The sequence below is a fragment of the Phacochoerus africanus genome, chromosome 10 (genome assembly GCF_016906955.1).
Source record: "Phacochoerus africanus isolate WHEZ1 chromosome 10, ROS_Pafr_v1, whole genome shotgun sequence".
In the NCBI taxonomy this organism is placed as follows: Eukaryota; Metazoa; Chordata; class Mammalia; order Artiodactyla; family Suidae; genus Phacochoerus; species Phacochoerus africanus.
This window is the reverse complement of record NC_062553.1, coordinates 32098581-32117877: the sequence shown is the minus strand read 5'-3', so window position 1 is coordinate 32117877 and position 19297 is coordinate 32098581. Positions and strand designations below refer to the sequence as shown.

The following is a 19297-nucleotide window of genomic DNA, read 5'->3' as shown; positions in this document are numbered from 1 at the left end:
GGTTGACTGTCACTTGACGGTTTAGGTATATTTGGTCCTTACTACTTGAAAATAGAATGCATTAAATTGATTTTTAACAATTTGACTAGCTAGGAGGAACAGATTAGGATTTTTCCTTTTTTTTTAAATTTATAGTATGAAATGAAACTTCACATTATCAGTTTGTCTTAGATGATTAAATAAACTACCTGGTTTATTTATTCATCAGTTTTCTACCCTTTTTAAAATGTATTTTTTGGAGTTCCCGTCGTGACTCAGTGGTTAATGAGTCTGACTAGAAACCATGAGGTTGCGGGTTTGATCCCTGGCCTTGCTCAGTGGGTTAAGGATCTGGCGTTGCCGTGAGCTGTGGTGTAGGTTGCAGACGCGGCTCAGATCCAGTATTGCTGTGGCTCTGGCGTAGGCTGGCGGCTATGGCTCAGATTCGACCCCTAGCCTGGGAACCTCCATATGCCGTGGGAGCGGCCCAAGAAATGGCAAAAAGACAAAAAAAAAAAAAGTATTTTTTATTTGCAATAATACATAACATAGCTTACACATTCCTGCCTGTTCATTGGCATTGTCATTTCCCATTTCTCAGGGGCAACCGCTTTTAATTCATTAGCTCTTATTTTGGTGTTGACTCCCATATGTAGCTAATTATCTTTATATTGATATTTCTTGATTTTTTTTTCATTTTTAGACATTAAATGTTGGATTTCTATTAAGGAAGATAAGAGATTAGCTCTCTTTTGTACTCTGTCTCATAAATACCTGCCTCTCACTCTCTGAGGTAGTTACATCATGATTAGTTTTCACTGCAAATATTTTGCACCGCTGAGTTATGCAGTGTACTGTGACTTTACTTTCTTATATAGCATATTAACAAATTCTTTTTTTTTTTTTTTGCTTCCTGTTCTATTTATGTACTACTTATTCACCCCCAAATTCTCAAATAAGGTCAAGCTTGGCTCCCAGTTCTTTTGTGTGTGTGTGTGTGATGTTTTTCTGGGAGCCCTCTGCTTGCCTGCTCCCTTCTTGCCTGTTGGCTCTTGAGCCTTCTGTACAGCTGTTGGCTTGGAATTGTCCTTTGCTACCACGTTGGGAATTCTTGATTGACCTGTTTACTGAATAGCATCTCTCCGAGTTTCATGTCTCTTAGGGGAGCGCTTGCATTGCCCAGTTGCTTCTTAGGAAAGAAGGGTGTGTATGAAATAGTTTTTTTGCCATCTGGCATGTGTAAAAACATCATTTAGTCTCTCCTCACATGTGATTGATAGAGAATTTAAAGTTGGATGTTTATTTTCCCTGACAGTTTTGGAGTCTGTCATTTTCTTCTACTTCCAGCTTTGTTATTGAATTGTTGGATGCTATTCTGTTTCTAATTACTTTTTATGTGATTTAATTTTATTTTTTTAGTGTGAGGTATGAGCTTTTAGGGTTTATTTTTAATCCCCTAATGTTTTGAGACTTCATCATAATATGCCTTGGTATGTAACATTTTTCATTCATTGAGGAGATTTTTGTAGGAGGTGATGGATAATTTTCTTTTTACTGTTTTCTGTATTCTCTTTTCTGGAACTCTTATATGTCAGGTGCTGGAACTTTTGTATATTTCCTCCAACTTATTGTTTAAAAAAAAAAAGGGGGAGTTCCCGTCGTGGCTCAGTGGTTAACGAATCCGACTAGGAACCATGAGGTTGCGGGTTCGGTCCCTGCCCTTGCTCAGTGGGTTAACGATCCAGCGTTGCCGTGAGCTGTGGTGTAGGTTGCAGACTCGGCTCGGATCCCCGTGTTGCTGTGGCTCTGGCGTAGGCCGGTGGCTACAGCTCCGATTCGACCCCTAGCCTGGGAACCTCCATATGCCACGGGAGCGGCCCAAAGAAATAGCAAAAAGACAAAAAAAAAAAAAAAGGGCTCCTACTCTCTATCCTTCTATTTTTTTTCCCCCTACTCTTGGGGAACATTTATCTCTATTATCTTCAAACCTTTCTATGGATTTTTAATTTCTATAATCATATTAATTTTTAGGAGCTCCTTATTTTTTTTGGACCTAGCATGTGGAAATTCCCAGGCGAGGGATCGAACCTGCGCCATAGTAGTGATCCAAGCCACTGCAGTGATAACACCAGATCCGTAACCTGCTGTGTCATAAGGGAATTGCTCCTTTCTTGTTCTCACAATATTTGTATTTTATAGTATCCTATTCTTTCTTGACGTATGGATGCAAATATCTTTTTAATAATGTGTATGTGAAGCTTTTCCTGTTCCCAGCATTGACTCTTTTCTCAAGTTCCTGTGTGTTGTGTTAGACTCTTTATCACATGTTGCTGATGATTTGCTGTGCATTTTTATTTCTGTGGGGGTATGGAAGTTCTCTGTGCATGAGCAAGGTGACAGGCTCTCTCTCATGTCACCTAGCGATGGTGACCTTACTTGCCAGAGGATGATTGTTTTCAGAAGCCCCCTTTCCCCCTAGTTTTGGTAACTGTAGATCTCTTTTCTTGGGCTGGTTAGAAACCCAGCAAGGGATGGGGCTGTGGTCTCTCCTTTCAGAGTGTACACTCTGACTGTTTCAGAATCGTACCTCCACCCACTCATATTCCTGGTGTCCCTGAGTCCAGACCTTCTTAGGTGCTGTGAGAGACAATTGATAAACTTCATGGCTGAGAAAAGATCTGGAGGTTTATTCCTTGAAACATCTTGTAAGCAGTTCTCCAGTTTTCAATGCCACCTCCACCCTGCCTTCTCCACCCCCCACTGCCACTTTGGAGGTAACTGTGCCTGAACTGGTACTTTCCTAAGGTTCTGTGCCCCGTATGGACTGGCTTCTTTCTCACGGCTGTGCCAGGAGGTGTTAAGTTTTGTCTGTCCCTGCTTTGAAAATTTCACTCATCGTTGGCCCATTTGCTTTCCATTTTCCAAAATTTTTTTCCATTATTTTCTCCTCTCCTGTTTTCTTTCTTCTTGTTAGTTTCTCTCTGCCTCTTATTTAGGGTCGTTCAGTGGAGTCTGGAAGGAATGCAGTTTAGCACATGAACGTTACCTACCATCTACTTGATCCTGAAAATCTCTACTCGTGAACTTTTGGGATTTGGTCTTTGGGTTTGGATACATGGTTATCTGCTCCATTAAAGAAGAGTTAATATGGTTACTCTAGGGCGGATTCTGTTTCCTGTACTTTTTAGTTTCATTTAGATACTCTCACTGTCAGAATGAACCAGGTATCATCCTTTCTTGATTTGACTCCATACTAGGAAAAAGGGTCAGTTACTTCTTAGGTAGAAATTCCACCTCTGACCTCACATCCAATCACAAGAATACCATATGATTTAAAACATTACAAAGAAATGACTTTTGTCCCCTCGGGTTTTCCCACGGCCACAATCCCAGTGGGGTCTCTCTTTCTTAGATTCCCTACTAGTTTGACTTGAGCGGTGTCCAGAGTGGGAAAACTTTCTTTTCTAAGTACCATTTTAGGTAGTGATTCCAGTTATATTCTGTAGGATACTGAGTTTCCGTGAAGCACCTCCGTAGATACTACAGAATATTAGACTATGATATCCTTCTCCGTTCCTAGTATAACATCTCTTGCAAAATGCAGAAGGTTTTGTAATGTGCCAAAGGCTTAGGTTATTGAACATGTAAACACCGCCAGCAGAATCAGGACCAAATATGGTCTCTCTTTCAACTTTTTCCTTAAACTTTATTAGTACTTCAATTTTAACATTAACAACCATTAAAAAAAAAAAAACCTGGTTTTTAAAATAATGTTTAATGTATTATTAAGGTATGTCAAGAATTACGGCAAAATTACCATGGGCCTTATTCAACCATTATAAAGCAAAGGGAAAGCTAATTCCAGTTTTTTTGTGTCCGAAGGGTTTTGTATCCTATATATAGGGTTTGAATGAATAGAGGGGAATCTGATCGGATTCCCAACCTAGAGTTGACAGAATCCTTTCTTAAAAAAATAATGTTTACCTTCACATGGTAGAATTAATATTTGTCTGTTTCAGACACCTCGTGTTCTTTGTTGATAAATCAGGATTGAGAATCTGCAGAGGTTCTGAGAGGAAACATTTCTATTTGAAGGTTCCTGTTTTCATCACATAGGTAGAGTGTGCCAGGCATCTGTTTTGTGCTAAAGCTCACTGTAAGTGTTGCTGCCTCTGAGCAACAAGCAGGAAGTACTTCTGTCCTTAAAACCAAAAATAGATGCTCTTTCTCATTATCATAACTCAAAAGATCATCTTTTTTAATGAGATGGGTGCATCCCTTGTGGTTTTCACAGATTTAATGATCAGATTACTTAGTGCAGAGCTTAGAGAAAAATAGGTCTAGTGAGATAGATAATGGAAATTTTACCGAAAACTAAAACAATATCATCTTCGTTCTTTATCTTTAAATCTTTTTACTGTTTTCTCTTATTTTTAATTTACTATTTTTGATAATTCTTTTTTTTTTTTTTGGTCTTTTCTACGGCTGCACCTGAGGCATATGGAGGTTCCCAGGCTAGGGGTCCAATCGGAGCTGTAGCCTCCAGCCTAGGCCACAGCCACAGCAACGCGGGATCAAAGCCGCATCTGCAACCTACACCACAACTCACGGCAATGCTGGACCCTTAACCCACTGAGCAAGGCCAGGGATTGAACCCACACCCTCATGGTTCCTAGTCGGATTCGTGAACCACTAGGCCACGACGGGAAATCCCTGCTTTCGATAATTCTTAAGGAGATTTTTTTGTCTTATTTTAACATGTTGGTCCATTGACATATTTTTCACTGTATTTATTTATTTATTTTTTGTCTTTTGTTGTTGTTGTTGTTGTTGCTATTTCTTGGGCTGCTCCCGCGGCATATGGAGGTTCCCAGGCCAGGGGTTGAATCGGAACTGTAGCCACCGGCCTACACCAGAGCCACAGCAACACGGGATCCGAGCCGCGTCTGCGACCTACACCACAGCTCACGGCAATGCTGGATCGTTAACCCACTGAGCAAGGGCAGGGACCGAACCCGCAACCTCATGGTTCCTAGTCGGATTCGTTAACCACTGCGCCACGACGGGAACTCCTTTCACTGTATTTTAATTTCAGAAGATCATCATTGGGGAGGAAGAATTATTTGCAAGAAAAATTGGATGTGTCAGGATTTAGGTGTACTCAGTGATAGCCTAACTTGCTGTAGACAACGCTGCAGAGTATTGTGTATTAACGTGTTGGCATTTGGAAGGAGAGAAATTGCTTCTTTGCTAATTTTAGGAAGGAGTTCTGTTTGTGTTTTAGAAAATGGACATGGGAAAATAAGGGGAAGAAAGTAGAAGTAATTTAAGGGGAATGCGGTAAAATATATGAAAGTGCCTTGTAAACTGCTAAATAACCTAAAGATGTTAGTTAGTGTTATTGCAACGGTATAACTTAACGTGAGGAAGCAAGGATTCAATAAAGAAAAGTGGGATGAAAGAGAAAAGAAATCATTGGAATAAAAAGTTAAGGAAGGGAGTTCCCGTCGTGGCGCAGTGGTTAACGAATCCGACTAGGAACCATGAGGTTGCGGGTTCGGTCCCTGCCCTTGCTCAGTGGGTTAAGGATCTGGCGTTGCCGTGAGCTGTGGTGTAGGTTGCAGACGAGGCTGGGATCCCACGTTGCTGTGGCTCTGGCGTAGGCCGGTGGCTACAGCTCCGATTCAACCCCTGGCCTGGGAATCTCCATATGCTGCGGGAGCGGCCCAAGAAATAGCAACAACAACAACAAAAAAAAGAGACAAAAGACAAAAAAAAAGAAAAGAAAAGTTAAGGAAGGAAAAAAGTGGGAATATCATAATTGGGGGAGTTTTACATTCGAGTTTCCTTACTTGAAAATGCAGTAATACTTGTACTTCCGATTTAAACAGTTAAGTTAAAAACATTTATTAACCAGAGGGAAAGGAGTCAAAAATAATTTGGGAAGAGGATCTTATCACAGAGGTGGTGAGAGTTGGATGGAAACCATTAGGCAGATGACTTGCAAGGCTCTAAATAAAGACCTATGTGTCATAGGGGTTATGGACCATATTTCCACTTAATTAAGGTTTTGTTTACATTTGTCTCTATTGCCTGAGCCTTTCATTTGTTCTTCTTCCTACCTTTGCAAGGTAGGTATCATTGTCATTAACCCATTTTACAGATGGGTGTAGAAGGCTAATTGCCTTGCCCCCGCTACTTGTTTATCCGGTGGCAAAGCCTTCCTGTTCTCCAGGTTTTGAGTTCATTCCCACATTTCCACAGATCTGTCACATCAGAACAATTGATTCAGTTGTGTTCCTGGATATTCAACTTACTGGATTTCTTTAAAAGAAGTCTTTGTTAAATAACCATGGTCACTTGCAAATAAGACCCCAGAGCGTGTTTTAGATTTGGCTGCGTTTATACCAATGACTTCATGTGAATCCTACTTAAGGAACACTATTTGAGTTCTATAAGAACCAAGGAATAAGCAAAAAAGACATCACAGCTGCCCGGGATGGGTTTGGAATTTGCGTACTGCGATGATCTAGAGCTGTTTTTTGAGTTTTAGTTCTCTTCTGCTTTTTAATTTTATTTGGTTTCCAAAATCATAGCTGACTTGAAGAAAGGAAAGGCTGATATTCTAAACGCAATGAAACTTGACTTCTGAAAGCAAGGGAAAAGAGGTCACCAGACCATGAAAGGCAGGCAAAACATCTCCCCAGACACTGCAGTCAGCCTTTGAGTGGAGGAGCAAACACCGCCTTGTGCCTGGAAAGTTTGTCCTGCCAAGTCCTTTCCAGGCAGGGCCAGGGCACTCACCACCAGCGCAGGCGTGGATGGAGCCAGTTTAGACATGGTCCCTGTGTTCTAGCCTTTTACCTTCCATTTACATTCTGACTCTACTTGGCTCTAGACCGGAATCAGTGACTTAGATTTCATTTGGCTCTTGAAAATGTGTTTATATCTGTATTTTCCTGTGTTCGAATTTCAGTAACTTCTTCCTTTTGATTCTCAGAGCATCCTGCTGCTTTGGTAGGACCTCCGCCCTAAATCCAGCTGTAATCAGGGTAGTAGAAATGCAGCATCAGCCTCGGATCCCCTGGGCCAGCTTCATTTCCCCCAGTTAGCGTGCTCATGTTCTAACAGAGCAATGTAATTGATAGTCCTATTGATGATCCTGTGTCCCCAAAGATTAACCATGTTCTGGATTCTCTGAGAAGGGGTTACATTTTAGAAAAAAAAAAAATGTATCCAGCATGGTTAAAATTAAACCCAGTTTATTACTTAGGTATGGTTGTCCTTAAGCTCCCATGAAAATCCTCATCGTCTCCAGTATCTTGCTCCTCGAGGTTTCTAAAAAGCAGAAATTATGCAGTATTATAATTGCAGAGTGATAGTGAGAATTATGATTTAATGCGTTATAGAATATATTTAGAGCATAACCAATTTTTTTAGTAGCTTGAGCTCATTTTCATATCCAAAAAGATGTTACATTAAAGCCCTTTAAAAAATATTTTACTTACAAATTTGTCTTTTGGGTCAATAGCAGCAAATATTTAAGTAGAGATAATATGTTATCATAAATAGAAAGGAAGATAGTAGAACAAGTGGTTGTTGACATGAACTATTTATTGGAGAGAATTCTTGGCATTTTTGCCCCATATCAGCATAATAAGAATTTGGAGAAGAGGAGGGAAGCATTAATTTTTTTTTTTGTCTTTCGTCTTTTTAGGGCCGGACCCACGGCATATGGAGGTTCCCAGGCTAGGGGTCCAATCGGAGCTACAGCTGCTGGCCTATGCCACAGCCACAGCCACGTGGGATCCAAGCTGCGTCTGCGACTTACACCACAGCTCACCGCAACGACAGATCCCCAACCCAGTGAGCAAGGCCAGGGATCGAACCCGCAACCTCCTGGTTACTAGTCAGGTTTGTTAACCACTGAGCCACGACGGGAACTCCCAATGTCTTTGTTGAGGATTAATGTCCTTGCAGAGCGTTTGTGTTGGCGAATATCTTATGGATAGTACCGTCAATATAGTAGTTACAGAGTCGCACACTAAGCACTTGGCGCCCGGACATAAATAGTGCTTCCCTCCCCTTGGTGGCTTGCATTCAGGTGAAGAGCGTCTTCTTCTTCTTGGGCTCCTGGGTTCTTCATCAAGAATCGAAAAAGGATGGCAGTCTCCAAGACTCGTTTCCTTCTCCATGTCTTGCTGTGTAGATGGTCAGAAACAGGTTTGATGTTTCAGGACGATGCATTTTTTTAACAGTTTAAAGAAATGTCACCGACTCATAAACCAAACGACAAGAGCCCACTATTCCTCACTTTGAGACACTTGATCCTTAAAGTTGTTTCCAGACAGTGTGTGCTTCTTGTGATAGCGTGCACGATGCGTTCGGTGCAATTGGTGATATCTCAGAGCTTTTGCTGTTGAGAAGAGATGGGAGGCGATGAATAATATAAATACATCTTAAGATGGGAATTTTTAAGGAAGTGTGGCTTGATTATCTTATTACGGATCTGTTGCCCTGGTGGGTCGAGGCTGAGCTGGTTGCTGTGTGGATGAGCGGCTGGGAGGAGAGGCGCCCTGCTGTTAGAATAATGAGGTTCTGTCCTTCATGCTCAAGGTTGACAAAGAAGGCAGACAGATGTAAAGTGGGCAATTTCTATTTCTTTGTATGCTTAAAATGTTCACCCCTACTTATTTTCCCATTTAAGAGGCATCCTGTTTTTAATAATTTCATGGTTTCTGCATCCTCTTACTTAACACACAATATTTATGTATGAGTTCTTAAAGATTTTCTTCTGCGAAGAGGAAAGTAAATGCAGTCGAACGCGACATGCAGCTTGGCTCTGAATCAGGGTGGGAAAGGAAGGAATAGAAAGACTAATTCTGTTCTCATCGTGTAATTGGCCTCTTTACCTCCTGGTTGTGAACACTTTTCACTTTTGTATTGGGTTATTGATTTATTCCATATTTATGGACTGCTTGCTGTATCTTCTGTGCCCCAGAGGTGCAAAAATGAATGGCCCGTCAGTCGGTGTCTGATGGCTCCGGAACTGTCTCAATCGTGATTGACTTCAAGGATGGTAATGAGTTCTCCAGAATTCTCAAATTCTGCCATCTTCCAAAGATGGCCTGGAGTTGTCCCTGTGAACAGAATAGACAAAGCCTGGAGCAGCCTTAGAGTTTGTGAACAGATCACAAAGGCTGCCTGAAGAACAGAAAATTTACTTTGCCCAGTGTTTTCCATCACATTCGATTTTCTACTTTTGGCATTGATGGAGTGCATTCCAAGAGCTAAGTCACTCCCGTCTGATTGCAGATTTGCCACAACCTGAGGTGGAAGAGTGGGCAGGAGACAGAAGCATGATGATGTCACTGCTGCCTTAAGGGGCTTTTTGCTGGGAAATCTTGGGCAGGTGCCACTGCCACCTCCACTCTTGCCTTTCAGATGCCTGACTTTTCATTTTTATTAGGTTAGTCATGCTAAAGGGGAGGTTTGAATTGAAGCATCGTAAGAAGCCTTGTGGGATGTAGGTACTGGTTTCACTTAATGAAACTGTGTGTAAACCTTTGGGAAGGACATCCAAGAGCAAAGGTCATTTTAAGAAGAGCGTTCTTCATGGTGTTCTTGTCGTGGCTCAGCGGAAATGAGTCTGACTAGCATCCAAGAGGATGCAGGTTCGATCCCTGGCCTTGCTCAGTGGGTTAAGGATCTGGCATTGCTGGGAGCTGTGGTGTAGGTCGCAGATGCAGCTCAGATCCATCGTGGCTGTGGCTGTGGTGTAGGCCAGCAGCTACAGCTCTGATTTGACCCCTAGCCTGGGAAGCTCCATATGCCATGGGTGCAGCCCTAAAAAGACCAAGGGAAAAAAAAAAAGGAGAAGAAACAAAAGAAAAAAGAGGAGCATTCTTCTGAGTCTTTTGCTTGCATGCCATCTTCTCTGTACAAATAAGTTCTACTTATTCATGTGCTTACCTCTCAAATGCCCCTTTCCACCTTGGTATGTACTGGTGTTTATGTTTCGTAACCTTAAAAAAGGTTAGACCACTTTAATTTCAGAGGGTAGCATGCTGGAAAACAAGACTTTCGGGATCCGAGTCATCAGACTGTGTTCATGTCAATCCACTTGCAGCAAAGAGCCACAGCATCTATTTTCACTGCAAGTAATGATGTCATTTGGTCTGTTGCTGCTAGTATCCTAATGCTGGTACCTTACCATATCCAGATTTGTTTTTACTCTTCAAATGCTAAGATCCTAATATGAGAGGGTTGGGGAGTCCTCTTCGAGGTCGGCCCCTTCATCTCTACTCCTGGCCCTTTCCCCGTCTCTTTGGGATCCCTTTCATCCGTCCCTCCTCACCCGGGTACTCTCAACCTTTCTCTCTCTTCTGATGACAGTATGGACTTCCATTAACACTAATCCCTTCCAACAACCGAGCCTTCTCCTTTCCCTTCTTTATTTGCTGTTATCTCTGCCTCCACCGCCTCAGCAAAACCACCTGCAACCAAGGTGACCAGTGACTGCTTAAGCGTCACATCCAAAGCTATAAGCTATGTTTTTCTTTTTTTTTGTCTTTTTATGGCCACACCCACAGCCTATGGGTTCCCCGGCTAGGGGTCAAATCCGAGCTGTGGCTGCTGGCCTCTGCCAGTCACAGCAACACCAGATCCGAGCCTCGTGTGCGACCCACACGATAACTCACGGCAACGCCAGATCCTTAACCCACTGGGGTGCAAGGCCAAGGATTGAACATGCATCCTCATGGATGCTAGTCAGATTTGTTTCCACTGAACCACGATGGGAATTCCCAAAGCTATATTTTTCTTTTCTTATCTTCATCTCATTGTATTCCATGGGACCTCTCTGTATGCCTCACTGTTTTGTTTTGTTTTGTTTTTGTCTTTTTGCCATTTTGCCATTTCTAGGGCTGCTCCCATGGCATATAGAGGTTCCCAGGCTAGGGGTCTAATCGGAGCTGTAGCCGCCGGCCTACGCCACAGCCACAGCAACATGTGCTCCGAGCCGTGTCTGCAACCTACACCACAGCCCACGGCAATGCTGGATCCTTAACCCACTGAGCAAGGCCAGGGATCAAACCCACAACCTCATGGTTCCTAGTCGGATTTGTTAATCACTGTGCCGCAATGGGAACTCCTGCCTTCACTAGTCTTTTTCAGGAGATTTTTTTCCTCTGCCCTTTGTATCATTGTGTTATCTAGGGCTCTGCTTTTATCCTTTTTCTGTTATTTGCTTTTATTTTAATTCTATTGGGGTATAGTTGATTTAGGATGTTGTATTAGCTTCAGGTTTATAGCAGAGTGAATCAGTTATACATATATCTATTCTTTTTTTCCCATATAGGTTATTACAGAACATTGAGTAGACCTCCCTGTGCTACCCAGGACGTCCTTATTAGTTATCCCTTTTTCTATGTAGTAGTATGTATGTGCTAATTCCACCTCCCAATTTATCCCTCCTCCCCCAATAGTTTCCCCTTTGGTAACCCTAAGTTTGATTTTGAAATCTGTGAGTTTGTTTCTGTTCTATAACTTCTTTTGCATCATTTTTATTAGGTACCACATAAATGATATCATATGATATTTGTCTTTGACTTACTTCACTTAATATGATAATCTTTATGTCCATCTATGTTGCTGCAAATGGCATTATTTCATGCTTTTTCATGGATGAGTAATATTCCGTTGTGTATAGGTACCACATCTTTATTCCTCTGTTGATGGACATTTAGGTTGCTTCCATGTCTTGGCTGTTGTGAATAGTGCTGCAGTGAACATTGGGGTGTATATATCTTTTCAAATTACATTTTCTGTGGATACGTGCCTACAAGTGGGATTGATGGGTCATGTAGTTCTTTATTTAGTTTGTTAAGGAATCTAGAGCTCTGTTTGTAGCATTAATCCTTTTTTTTTAGGGCCACACCCACAGCCTATGGAGGTTCCCAGGCTAGGGGTCAAATCAGAGCTACACCTGCTAGCCTGCACCACAGCCGCAGCAACACAGGATCCAAGCCTTGTCTGCAGCCTATACCACAGCTCATGGCAACGTTGGATCCTTAACCCACTGAGCGAGGCAAGGGATCGAACTCTCAACCTCATGGTTCCTGCCACGAAGGGAAGTCCCATTGATCTTTTAATCTTCTCACTCTACAGATACTCCTTCAGTGATCCGCACCCATTAATCTAATTTCAGCTACTCTCTATGTAACGACCAATTACAGGCCTTTACCGTTTGCCCGGGTTTCTTCCCCAAGCGTCGTGCTCAAGAATATCTGGTGTCTTCATCCAAATCTTCTCTATCTCAATTTCTAACGCACCAAATGAAACCCTTTGTCTTCCTCATTAAACCTGTTCATTCCCTTGTATTCTCCACCAACCTCCGTGGTCATGGCCATCCACCCCCATGTGGTCAGTTCCATGTTCTGCTTTGAGCATCTGGATGTGGCCTAAGTACTAATTCTTCTCTCCTCTCCCCTTCCCTCCTCCCTCCACTGCCCTAATCTCCACCTTTCCTCTCTTACCTGACAGCCAAACCAGCCTAGCCGCTCTCCCTGCCTCCACTCTGCCCTCTTTGAATCCATCCAGCGGGAGTAATGCCTCTGAAACCCAGAGCTGACCCATCCGTGGCTGTCCACAAGCAGTTTCAAGTTCTTGGATACGTGTACAAGCTCAGGGTCTGGCTCCAGGCTTCTCTGCTGGCTCCACCCTCAAGAGCCCAGCAGCACTGAACGGCACCCGGCAGTTTCTTGCTTCTGCCTTTTCCATTGTCTTCTCTTCGGTCACCACGTTGGCTGAGTCCCACCCAGCTGGAGGACCCGCCAGGCACCCCTTGCTTGGAAGCCTTCCCTTCCTTCTCCGTTTCGGGGCTGCTTGCCATGAATCTCACTCATCGTGCTCATCCCACTGCCCTTGGGGGGCCGTTGTGTGTGTCTCTTGGTCCCGCCAGACTTCGCTTTCCTTAAAGACAGAGACAGTGTCTTATTGATCTTTGCAGCTCCCATACCCAGGACGGTGCTTTGCATATAAGCGTTCGATATGAGTTTTTAAGATTTTTTTTTTTTTATGGTCACCATAAGGAGTTTGGGTTTTACTTTATTTTAAAAAATTTTTTATTTTATTTTATTTTTTACAGCCGCACCTGTGGCATATGGAGGTTCTCAGGCTAGGGGTCGAATCAGAGCTGTAGCTGCTGGCCTACACCACAGCCACAGCAACACAGGATTCGAGCCACATCTGTGACCTACACTGCAGCTTGGAGCAGCACTGGATTCTTAGCTTGCTGAGCCAGGGATCGAACCTGCATCCTCACAGAGATAATGTGGGGCTCTTAACCTGCTGAGTCACAATGGGAACTCCAATGTGTGTTTTTTTAATGAAAAAATAAGGACAATAAATCAATTTGATATCTGCAAAAATGGGCAAAAGGGATCAATGCTTAGTAGTTAGCTTTGAGGGGCTTCTGGAGTGCTGATAATGTCGTGGGTTTTGATCTGCTGTGTTCAGTTTAGGGAAGTTTATTGGGCTGTCCATGCGTGGTATGTGTACTTTGCTGTTAACACCTAATGAGAAGTTAACTAAAAATCAACTTGATGTCTTTGCTACCCAATACAGAACATTTCACTTTTCCTTTCAAGCTTTTAGAGTTTTTATAGGATGTTAGTTCAGATGTCACAGCAAAGAGGCAGGCTAGTGCTGTTCCTTGATCTTAAGGGAGAGTGAGATGAAAAAGCCTCAGTATGGGTGGGGTTGTCGGGTCTTCTGAAGAGGCCAGTGAGCGCTGGCCCTGATGGATAGACTTGCAGTGACCTGTGCTTCTGTCACACTTAGTGCAGGGGCCCTGGGCCCACTGACAGTGACGGGGGGCTTCCTCTCACTTCTGACTGAATAATTCATAATCCTGGTTATCTAGAAATTTGTGGTCATCATTAGCATTTTAATGAAAAAAATGCCATCATTATCCTAAATCTGTTTTTATTTCTCCTTTTTTTTTGTCTCCCTCCCCCCACACAGCTTAACCATCTGTCTTTCCTGAGTACTTGGAAACTGCCAGGGCCCCTGATAATGTGCTGACTGGTCGCTATGGGCAGACGGTACCCAGAGGCTCCCTGTCATCCAGGCAGCTCATGTATGTATGCGATTTCTCTCTCTCCCTTTTTCTCCTTTAATTTTCATTGTAGACTATTGCCAGGTACTGAGCTGGTGAAGGTTTATAAGATATACATGAGCGTGTTTAGACATGTAGGAGAATGAATCGCTCTAGGGTAAGTTTTTAATATTGAATGATGAGAAATGTTAGCTAAATTAGGATTTTATAATCCAGTGACCCTCGAAGACAGACCAGTAGCATCTGTCAGCAGGCTCACTTTTCTGTCTCAGTGCATCCACTCACGCATAGGGGTTTGTTTGTTTGTTTATAAACTTTCCTCTTTTTTGGCTATAGTATGTAGCATTTGAAACAATAGCAGTGCGATCAATTAGAAACGTTGCCCAGTGATTTTTAAAATTCCTTGGAAATTAAAAAAAATTCATGGACCCAGAAGAGGTCCTCGGGGTATGTCATTATGGAGTACAGGTTGAGGGGAGATCCCCGTCTTATTTCTTATTCTCCAGAGGAAGAGGCTGCTGATTCCTGCAGGGATGACTTCCTATGTCTCAGGGCAGTTCATTTCCCCAACAGTAGTCCTTTGAGAATGGCTACAAATGCTGCCTTTTCCTCTTTTTTTTTTTTAATTTATTTTTACGATGTTTTATTCATTTATTTATTTAGTCTTTTTTTAGGGCTGCACCTGTGGCATAGGGAAGTTCCCTGGCTAGGGGTTGAATGGGAGCTGCAGCTGCCAGCCTACACCACAGTCACAGCGACAGAGGACCCGAGCTGCATCTGCGACCTACAGCACAGCTCACGGCAATGCCAGATCCTTTAATCCACTGAGCAAGGGCAGGGATTGAACCTGCATCCTCATGGATACCAGTTGGGCTGATTACTGCTGAGCCACAGCAGGAACTTCCATTCTCATAGTTTTGAATGGTTACCTGCATAATCTCTGTTTTGCCTCTTGATCCTCAGAGCCCAAAATATGTGCGATCCAGCCTGTTCAGAAAAAAAATTGGCCTGTCTCTGCTGTAGAAGAAAATTTGAAGGCCTGTTCTGCGATTGAACCATATGAAATTGTTGATCTTTGTGACCTACAAAAATGCTAATTGCTTATGGTTCAATCTAATATATTTTGAGGAAATTAATCTTTCAAAATGGTTAAGATTTTAAAGTTTGGCTTCTTGAAGTAGAAGTAGTAGGTTTCCTTGGAAAATTCATCAGTGGTGTGCTGCTCATGTTTTCCCACCTTGGTGAATAATTCACCATGAATCTCCTCACCAGAGCTTTCGTTTTCTTTTACAAAAAATGTTTTATTGTTGTTGATTTACAGTGTTCTGTCCATTTCTGCTGTACAGCAAAGCGACCCAATTTTATATATATATATGTATGTGTGTATATATATATATATTCTTTTTCTCACCTTATCCTCCATCATGTTCCATCACAAGTGATCAGATCAGAGCTTTCTAAAGAGCTGTGCAGGCGTTGAGAGGAAGCGCTACTTTTTCACTAGACTTGATTTTTACCGAGACGCTCTAGTCTAGAAAACCATCTTCTTGTCTCCCCCTCCTGGGTGCCAGGAAGGAGCTGGCCATCCCTAGCAGAGAGATAGCCTCTGCTGACGGTGTCCTTGGGGCCATTTTCTGGTGGGAAGGAGGGTGTGTGGCTCCCTTGTCCAGTGGGCGTGTGTGGTGGTCCCCGGCCCGGGCATGTCTGCATAATGCCTTGCTCGCAGCATCCCTCCCCGGACCTAGAACGTGGTTCTCCCCGTTCTGTACTTTCCGTCTCTCTTCCCAGTATTGTTGATCCTCCTCCTCCATCACATCAAAACCATCATTTATTTTATGTGATTTGTTTTCCATTCTCCCCTCTCCTGTTTGTACTCCCCCTTTCCTGATGATTGAATAAGACCTGCTTGTTGGCACCTCCTGGCCTTCCTCAGTGGCCACTCTCAGCTCTAGGGAACATTCACCCCAGCTGCTCTGTCTCCTCTCACCTCAGGCAAGAAATCTAAAATGACATGGGGCCTCCTGGCCAGGCCTGTGTCTGAACAGGAAGTTCAGACATGAATCGTTCCCTGGAGAAGAGGAACTATTTCAGGGGAAAAAAAAATTCCTCTGGAGTTTATAGTTTTGTCATTAAGTGTGGTCAGAACACTCCGTCATGTGTTGGAGGTACATTCTGCTCTGAATGGTCCTTGAGGTGCACGTGGCAAATGGAAGCTTTGGCTTTTCTTTTTTTTTTTTTTTTGTCTTTTCTAAGGCCGAACCTGTGGCATATGGAGGTTCCCAGGCTAGGGATCGAATCAGAGCTGTAGCCACCAGCCTACGCCAGAGCCACAGCAACTCGGGATCTGCGACCTACACCACAGCTCACAGCAACGCCGGATCCTTAACCCACTGTGCAAGGCCAGGGATTGAACCCGCAACCTCATGGTTCCTAGTCGGATTCGTTAACCACTGTGCCACGACGGGAACTCCATAGCTTTGGCCTTTCTTCCCTTATGTTTTGGAACCATTGTTCTGCCTTTCAAGTTTGTCATCTCTTAGGGGAGGATGCTGGTCTGTTCTGGAAGGTGTGGGGACATCCATTGAACATCAACATAAGGCGTCAGTAGCCGGAGCGACCTTTCCTGACTTCATATGGATATTTGTGTTTGTATTTAGACTCATTATCCTGGAACTCACTGATAAGATGGCATCCCCATTTTTTTGTTTGTTTGTTTGCACCTTGTGGTTCCCTTGCATGACTGCAGCCACGGCTCTAACCGTGGGACTGGACCATTGGAGTAGTCCCCTGACCGCTAGCCTGAGGTCTCTCTGCCTGTAGATTTGGCTCGTGCATAGCAGCCACATTCATCTCACAGAAGCACAGCCCTGATCACGTCACTTCTCTGCTGAGAATGTTCACGGCAGCCCAGTAGTCCAGAAGGTCACCCCAATATTGGAGCCCTCTGCATTTCCTTTACTCCTGATAATACCTACAGTTACTGATTGGCTCCTAGTCAGGAGTGAGTGTTGCGAGTGAGTGTTGTGAGTGTGAGTGTTGTTGGTAATAGTTTTATTCCTCCATAGCTGCCTTAGGCTGGCCTGAGTGGGCTGCTTCTGCCAAGCACACCCTTGCCTCGGGGTGCCTCATTGCGCGTGCTGTGCCCTCTTTGGAACGCAGATCCGTCTGTGAACAATCTGCTAAAACCCTGCTCCTGCTTTAGGTGCAGCAGAGTCGCCCCCTTTCCCAGGAAGCGTCGCTCGTTCCCCAGCAGGAAGTGCACGTTCCTGGAGCTCTTACGTCTCTGTCCTGAAGCGTGAAGCCCACATTGCTTGTTGTATCTGGGTGTGTGTGTGTGCCTTGTCTGAACTCTGACACTAACCTCCTCTCCCCTGTGTGTGAGGACAGTGCTTCATCAGTGACAGAAGCTCAAGTATTTGTGGGATCCCTTTGGGCTTAGGGAACGGACTGGGTGATAACTGTCCTCAGGAAGCCCCTGTAGAGCATTTTCCTGAGCACTCGATGGAGCCTGTGCAGACCAAGGCTAAGGGGCTGTAATCAAGGCCTCCAATGAGCTCCCCTCGTGGCTCAATGATTAATGAACCCAACTAGGATCCGTGAGGATGCAGGTTCAATCCCTGGCCTTGATCAGTGGGTTAAGGATCCCTCATTGCTGTGGCTATGGCATGGGCTGGCAGCTGTAGCTCCGATTGGATCTGGGAACTTGCATATGCTGTGGGTGTGGCCCTAAAAAGCAAAAAAAAAAAAAAAAAAAAGCCTCCCAGGCTGACCATGTGCTGGGCCCCAGCCGCTGCCTTTCCTTCCCTTCTACTTACAGGGTGGGCATTTCCTCCCTTTCTTAAGCAATCATCATTTAAAAAGTTTAAACAGGAACAGGCACATATGATTATTTCTTTTGACTTCCCCTGTTCTCAGTGATGAAAGACATTGGTCTTGTTTGTGGTTCTGTCCCACGCTGCTCACTGTGTCCTGAACTTACCAGAAGTTCTTCATTTCAAAGTGGATAGACTTGGAAAAGTTCATCTGATCATCACCCATTTCACAGATGAGAAAACTGAGTCTTGAAACAGCCAAGTAACCTGTCAGAGTGGAGTCATGGTTGGAGCCTAGGTTTATCTGCCTCCTGTCTGTGTTCTTTCTTTTCTAGTGACCTGGTCATCCCTTGAATGGTCACTTTTTAGCTGCTGTCCACTCGCCTGTCCTCCACACCATGACCTTGAGTAATACGGTCTTAAAGGCCCAAAAGATGCAGCATCACCAGATGTTGACATCTGTCTCTTCTTTCTCTTTTATCCACTCTTTGAACCCGATAAACAGGTTACCTGAAGGTCCTAGGAGAGCCCTTCATATAGAAAGAATAATATAATTATTACAGTAATGGTAGCAAGGGTTTAAGAATCATACAAGTATTATCTGTTTAATACAGAACATTTTAAAAATAAAGAGGAAATAAGTTCTTACAACCCTACACACCCAGCGAGAATGGTGTTTAGCATTTTGTTGAATGCTTTTCTATACTTTCAGTATTCTCTCAATATATTTATTTTTTCTGTTTCTTTATAGAAAGAGGATAATGTTAAATGTTGCGTTTACTCCACAAAGTGTCAGAAATACCTTTCTGAACCGGTAGTACTGCAGAGTAGCTGCAGCCTGTAGAGGACTTGTTGATGTGGTGTTCCGGAGGGAGATGGGGAACCCAAGGAGCCTGATGCCCCTCCACGTGAGGAGCAACTTTTATTATGGTTAAAAATACTGGCCAGGAGTTCCTGTCACGGCTCAGTGGTTAACGAATCTGACTAGGAACCATGAGGTTGTGGGTTCGACCCCTGGCCTTGCTCAGTGGGTTAAGGATCTGGCGTTGCCGTGAGCGGTGGTGTAGGTCGCAGACAAGGCTCGGATCCTGCATTGCTGTGGCTCTGGCGTAGGCTGGTGGCTATAGCTTCGATTAGACCCCTAGCCTGGGAACCTCCATATGCTGTAGGAGCAGCCCTAGAAAAGGCAAAAAGGCACAAAAAAAATTACATATTATATATAAATATATATATACTGGCCAGGACCAACTGGATTGATTTTCTCCATGTATTAACGGATCTCTGTTCTCAGTTTGAAAAGCACTGGCCTAGAGATTGCAAAATAGCGGAGGGCGAGCTGGGGCAGAATTGGAGTTTTCAGGGGGTAGGGGGAGGGTTCTGAATTCTT

At 43.7% G+C, this 19297-nt stretch overlaps 1 protein-coding gene across 14 annotated transcripts in view; it reads left to right on the top strand.

Annotated features, from left to right (window-relative positions):
- APBB2 (amyloid beta precursor protein binding family B member 2) overlaps positions 1 to 19297 on the top strand; it is a 387671-nt gene that overhangs the window by 126692 nt on the left and 241682 nt on the right. For 13 of the 14 annotated variants that reach the window (XM_047799535.1, XM_047799534.1, XM_047799531.1 and 10 more), the window contains one exon: positions 14005 to 14119. The exons of the other annotated variant lie outside the window; for it this stretch is intronic. The gene's annotated coding sequence lies outside the window, so the exon portion shown is untranslated. The remainder of the gene's footprint in view (positions 1 to 14004; positions 14120 to 19297) is intronic. 14 annotated transcript variants of the gene reach the window in all.